Below are 6238 nucleotides of genomic sequence, written 5' to 3'. Positions count from 1 at the left end.
CCTTGAGGCCTTAAATTTAGTCCTGCGTACTGGCGTGTTCAAATACCAGCGCTTAATAACAATGGCGCACATTTTCTATATTTGTAACAAAACAGAAAAATTCTACAACAGGCACATAAATACTACCAATGAATTAGATTTTTTGGTAACCCTGAATAATTTGTTAGCTGTCACCTTATCGAATGTGTTAGCCACACTTTTGTTAAAAGTAAGCTTTAGTTACGCTCAGTCACTGCATTATTGCTCTGACCACTGCAATTCCTTTTGCGATACCGAAAGTGCGCATTACAATCAGTATGTCATCGTACCGCCTGAACCCTTAACATCGTTCCGTGTGCTACATTGCGGAATCTTATAACAGATAATGCGGTTACAAAATGAAAGGGAAATTTGACACGTGGAGCATGAGATGGGACTTTTTGGGTAGACGCTCTTTAATTCGTCCACAGCAGTACTCCCCTCCGGAACGAGTAGCAGTAGAAGCAATGTAGCGAGTTGGGCAAACGGCTTAGCAAACAGCTTAGCCACTGAGCAGCTCCTGCGGTCACACTTGTCAAGTATTAATAATTTGCAGGTGTCGGACCTTTTAAACAAATTATGAAATGCAAAAAGTTTGCACTCATCGGGTGTGAGCTTTCGCTGTTGCGCAGTGGAGCACTCCTGCAGCCTGATTTCTCCAATGAAGTCGCAGCTAGGGAAGGGCAAAGTCGTTTTATATCACCTGCAAGCTGCCGAGAATGACATTTCGTTTGGTCAGCTTGCACTACGCTCGCGCCTCCAGCAGCAACAGACCAATGCTACATTGGTGCTGATTCATTTCCCCTGTTGTTACATAGAGCGTGATAGTGTTCAATTGTCTGGAGGGGAAAGTGCGCGAGCAAGTACGAATTTGATGGCACGGGAAAGAAAAAAAGGCCTGAATTGCATTGACTGTGCAATATCAACAACAGAGGGTCGAGCCGTTTCGGCATGAACCGGTAACCGTTATTTCTTTTTCCGGTTCAGTTCCGGTTCGGGTTCAGCGTGCTCAAAAAATAACGGTTCGGGTTCGGGTTCAGTTCCGGAAAAAATACCGGTTCGGTTCCGGTTTTCGGTTCGGTTCGGTTCCGGTTCGACACCCTGCTTTTAATTACTCTTGGCCCAGTATGCCTGTGGATAGTAAGGCTTTCTGTTTTTTTTTTTTTTTTTTCATTACGAGCAACTCTCCACTGTTTGGTCAAGCACTCAACCGCGTTTGCTGCTGTCCGTTTCAGCGTGTCTGGCGATCGAAATGCGTTAGAACCGGGAATCCAGATGTGGTGCGGGCTCCAAACGAAGCGCGCACTATGATGTATTAGAACTTGTTGCGCAGGTTGATTGCTGGTTAACACGTATGGCGGTCACGATGTAGCTCAGTCACTATCTTATTCCGTAAAGGCACAAAAATATCATCGTCAGTGCCAGGTGCGTAAATAATGAGGCAAATAAACGTAGATCTTCATAACTGAAGCCACTGATTTTAGTATTCGTCGTGATCTTTTCCATCAACGCAGACCTTGCGCAAATGACGCAATCCACTCGCAACACCTAAATGCCCCTACTGCCTATAGTCACGACCCCCAATTTTCTCTGTTTTCAACTCTTACTGCACTTATCGATGCTTAGTACCTCGACAGCCATCGACCCACTCACACTCAGCTGAATTCTGCCTCCAAATTAAAGCTGTCTTGCACGAGCAATGTAATGATTTTGGCTTTCTCAGCCCGCCGGTCACCAAGTCGTTTACAACCGTTGGCAGAAATTCGCCCAAAATATCACTTCTGCATAACAATCCCTCTCTTCCCCATTCCCCCCTTCTACCTGGAGCCTACCTTTTCACCAATAAAATTACTCCACAAGAGTATCGCGGTAAGAGGGATTTTTCTTGAAGAAGGGAGATTTAAGTGCGTGACCCAAGTTTTCGCGGCCATTCTGAGAAGCCTGACAATGTCAGAATGAATGCGGTGGTGTGGAATCTGATAGGGACAAAAAGGAAGTGCTGATCTTCCCAAAGAGCCCCCCTTAATTGCATTCCACCAAACGGTCGCCCTCCTTTCCTGTACCCACATATTCCCTGTAACACCTTACGAGATAGGGGCCTTTCTTTTGGAAGCTTAAGGCTGAAAGTTGCACTAGTTGGTGTTTACTTAGAAACATACCAGCGAAAAAAGACAGGGACTTAGAAGCAAGCAGGAGAATCGCTAGATTTCAACTGAACAGCTTTACTTGGGACACGTAACGCTAACAGACAAGGCTAAAAAGAAAAGAAAACTTACAAATGAAATGAAACAATATACAATCATAGATGCGTGCCACCCCACACGTCCAAGCTATACGTCCCGCGTATGCGCCCTTGCAAGAAGCTTAGCTCTTTTGCCGTAAGTGCGATGGAAGGCTCGCTGATACAGTTATCTGCCTCCCTGTGAATATGCAAAGCCTCAAAAAAATCTCTTTTCACTTGGTCGCGCCCGCTGCCTAAAACACGTGTGGCATCAAATGCTGGGACGCAACCAGGACACCGCTTGCAATGGTCGGCCAAGTGGGCCCCCGCGGCAAGCGATGACAAGCGATTGTCCTGTTTTCTTCTCTTTAGGTCCCTGTCTTTTTTCGACGTGAAACTGGTTCTTTTAGAAGGTTGTTCATCAGCATCACCACCACCACCATCACCACCCTCATAATCGTACATTTGTCGCCAATGACCACCGTACAGTGGCTCTAGCCACCGCAATGGCGGCAGTCGTCTTGTTCCCCGCGTGTTGTCAGTCTCGCCGAAACGATCACCGTCGTCGTATTGGTGGTCTTATTCATCGACGCAGAATGCTGGCCAAGAAGAAAAATTTAGACTTTCGCAGTCGAAACCGCCGTCCTCGTGTGTGGCTTTCGGATGGGCGCCTCCACACAGACGACGCGTTGCCCTACTCGCCGACGGCTGGCAGTCAATTTAAACCGGGGCCAAAATCACCTACAGCCGTGCTGATATCTGACTCGTAACCAAACTTTCGGAATCGTTCGCACGCTTTTTTTGTATGGTACCTAATTATCCTTTTATAGGTAATTAGTTTTACTCTCTTTTTTTTCTTGGTAGCATTATGACCGACATTGCAAATGAAAGTCGTATACATTGACACCTACATTTTGCTGGCTATATTTCTTTTTTTTATAACAGTCAGCGAGTCACAGTGACATTTATACGCTGTGATGGATTTCCATCATTTTGTGAAGCACTGTTTTTCATTTCTTGAACTTCCGCGTTTCTTTTTGAACCTTCATTATTTTTTGAATTGTTGAAAATGTATGAATAAATACAAAAGCACTATACAGGACCCATCGGATGACACGGATTTATCAATGGTTTCGACGGATTCGTCAACGCACTGCGGCACCTTGAACCTTTCCTGCAAGGTTAAATCAACTAGCTGCTTAATGAGGCGTGCCTTTTGAAGTCCTTAAATCGACAACAACCCTCGGAACACGATCGGCGCACAGAGGCAAAGGTCCCATTTTGTACGATGCAGGCGCCTTGAGCGATCCTAACTGGTTGGAATGGGATAACAAAACAATAAGGGGTGATCGCATTCAGAGCGTTTGCAATATTGTGAGTCCTAAAACGGCACCACCCGACTAGAGCCACTAGATTACGCCCGACCATAAATAGAAAAAAAAAAGCTGTTTCCGCCCGGGATCGAACCGGGGACCTTGCGCGTGTGAGGCGCACGTGATAACCGCTACACCACGGAAACCGGGGTGGATATGGGTGCAGTGCAGGTGAAGTACAGGCTCGGTCATTCAAAGCTGCACACTGACTATGCATACCACTAGTAGAAATTCCCGAAGACGCCGGTATTCAGTCCATGCGTGTGCAATACCGGTCTCGCCCTGCGTGTACCTTTCTCAGCGGCTCTTCGCCGCGCCAGTTCAAAAGAATGTGTACAGCACAACTGTCGGGCACTCATACCCCACGTGGTACGGACCTACCTGGTGGGTGGTCGTTCTGTCCAGACGAGGTCTTGCTCTTAAGCACCCCCCTCACCCCCCCCCCCCCAAAAAAAAAAAAAAAGAATTGTCATGCTGTCATGCGCGGCGACCAAGGTAACCACGTGTGCCGGAAACCATCCTAGGATACTTTGTCTGGAACTCCAAGAATCCTGTCTGGAAAGCGCACCTACTCTCCCATGGTGGCCCGTTTCCCTCCTGGTATGCCTAACTGTTATGCAGGGCCTGGGCCACGGGGGTGTTCTACGAGTTCGCGCTCCGCGACGCGAAGGAGATTCGCTGCTCAGGACGAACTAGGGGAGATTCGCGGGCGAAATCGCAGGCCCGGCTGCTGGTACATCCATGCAACCATGGGCCGCCGCCCGAAACCAGTGCGCTAACGACTTCAGACTTCGTCCCTCTCCCCTCTACATATTCCGAATTTACTTTGATTTTGCTGCTGCGGCGCCGTTCGTGCGGCAAAACGACCTTCTGCCACAGCTGCAAAAATTGGTCGTTTTGCAGCACGAGCGGTGCCACAGCAGCAAATTCGCAGGTAAATTCGCAACATTTAAAACGGGCTTTCTGTATATATAAATGTACACTTTGTCGCCCGTGGCAATTTTGTTGCCCTGATTAAAATAATCTTCTCGTTTTTTTTCTCACCACAACTGTACATTTTTAACATATTTTTTGTGTGAATAATTTTCGTGCAATTACCCGCAGTACAAGCTACTCTTACGCAATATATCGGCTTAAAAAACAGTTGTTAAGGTTTGTCTCTAACCGTCGAATGTGAGCAAAAATGAAGAAAAGGGATTCTTGGATGACAACCCCGCAATAAAATAAAAAGTCCATCCACAAGTCGTTTGTTACGTGCCCATTTATAATGTCCGATGCGTGCTTTGTCAATTTTGGATGAATCAGTTCACTACTTCCATGTTCATGCCTCCATGTTTGTTGAGCATATATGGTTATATTTGTTCTACATTTCCATATTTTTAAGTGGTATTTCTTCTTATTTAGACTAAACAGAAAATTGCAAACAGTGATAGCAACGCTGCCACAATTCTCGGAACGTGCGAATAATTTCTTTTTGATAAAATCTTTTATTTTTCTCGTTCTTGACAGTTATAATAATTGCGTTTTTTCTGTTAATAGTTTTAAATTTCAGTTAATAGTTATGCATATTATCTCATTCATATTTTTAATTCCTTGAAAAATCATATGGAGGAGGTCTAGGGGCAATCTCGCCCCCCCCTGCCCCCTGCCCCCGCTCATGTCAACGCGCCCTGTCTACCTTGATCCTGCTGGGCAGGCTAAAGCAGAAACACTTGTTGTGGCGCTGCCCCACGCTTTGTTGCCCATGAACTGACACCCCCCCCCACCACCACCACCACCAAAAAATAATAATAATATGTTCACACCAGTGGCGTAATCAGGATTTCGTGTCGGGGGGGGGGGGGGGGGGGGAGCGGGGTGGAGTATGAGACTCGACAAAAGGAGGAAGGGAGAACATGATAGCGTAAAAAGGTTAGAAAATTGTATGCGTATCTGCTAGCTTCGCTGCAAATGTCGTCGAAAGACGATAGTCTTCTGCCGCACGGCCGGCTCTTCCTTTCACGCCCCTCACGCTCTTCATTTCTCTTCTGTCTTCTATTGTGATGTATGCCATTGAATTTGGCTCAATTAAATTAAATTTTCCTGCGTTCGCACTGCTTGCAGGCCTTCTCTTGGAACAGCGCGCACCTCACCTTTCTTAACCACTGTTCTTTTTTAATTTGGTTTTGCTAAAACGTGCAGTTTTATGGGTGTGGATTACTTTGAGCTCCATAACGTTCGCATGTATGAGCCATGTCGGCAGTTCATTTGCAACGAAACAAACAGATCTTTTAACTCTTTTTTTCACCAGACACTTCTCCGATTCCTTATAGGGGCACTGACACAAAATTTTGAAGGCGAGATAACTTCGGAGATAGATTGGTGGGAACACATATACATCGTCTGCAAAATATCAGCGGCGAATACAGCCTAGAACATGTTTAAAATCAATTTTGAAGTGTGCGAAACGCAACCGAGCAGCCAGCAGAGGACCACGCGCAATTGTAAATAAACAACATCCAAACACGTCACGAGTTTGTGTTTGCCGCTTCCGCACTACCGGCGTTTTTTGCCGGTTCGCCCGGCTCGCCGCTCCAATCGGAGGGCCGGAGGGCGGAGCTTCTCCTCTCGAGAACGAACGACCCGA

General features: G+C 46.5%; 1 non-coding gene across 1 annotated transcript; it reads right to left on the bottom strand.

Annotated features, from left to right (window-relative positions):
* Positions 1-3685: 3685 nt before the first annotated feature.
* Positions 3686-3758, bottom strand: Trnav-cac (transfer RNA valine (anticodon CAC)). The gene has a single exon. It is a non-coding gene; the product is annotated as a tRNA-Val (tRNA).
* Positions 3759-6238: the final 2480 nt, after the last annotated feature.

This window comes from Haemaphysalis longicornis, unplaced genomic scaffold, assembly GCF_048455015.1.
Source record: "Haemaphysalis longicornis isolate Haplotype H1 unplaced genomic scaffold, Haemaphysalis longicornis Haplotype H1 scaffold_256, whole genome shotgun sequence".
In the NCBI taxonomy this organism is placed as follows: domain Eukaryota; kingdom Metazoa; phylum Arthropoda; class Arachnida; order Ixodida; family Ixodidae; genus Haemaphysalis; species Haemaphysalis longicornis.
Note: the sequence above shows the minus strand (reverse complement) of the source record. Positions and strands in the feature narration are given on the sequence as shown.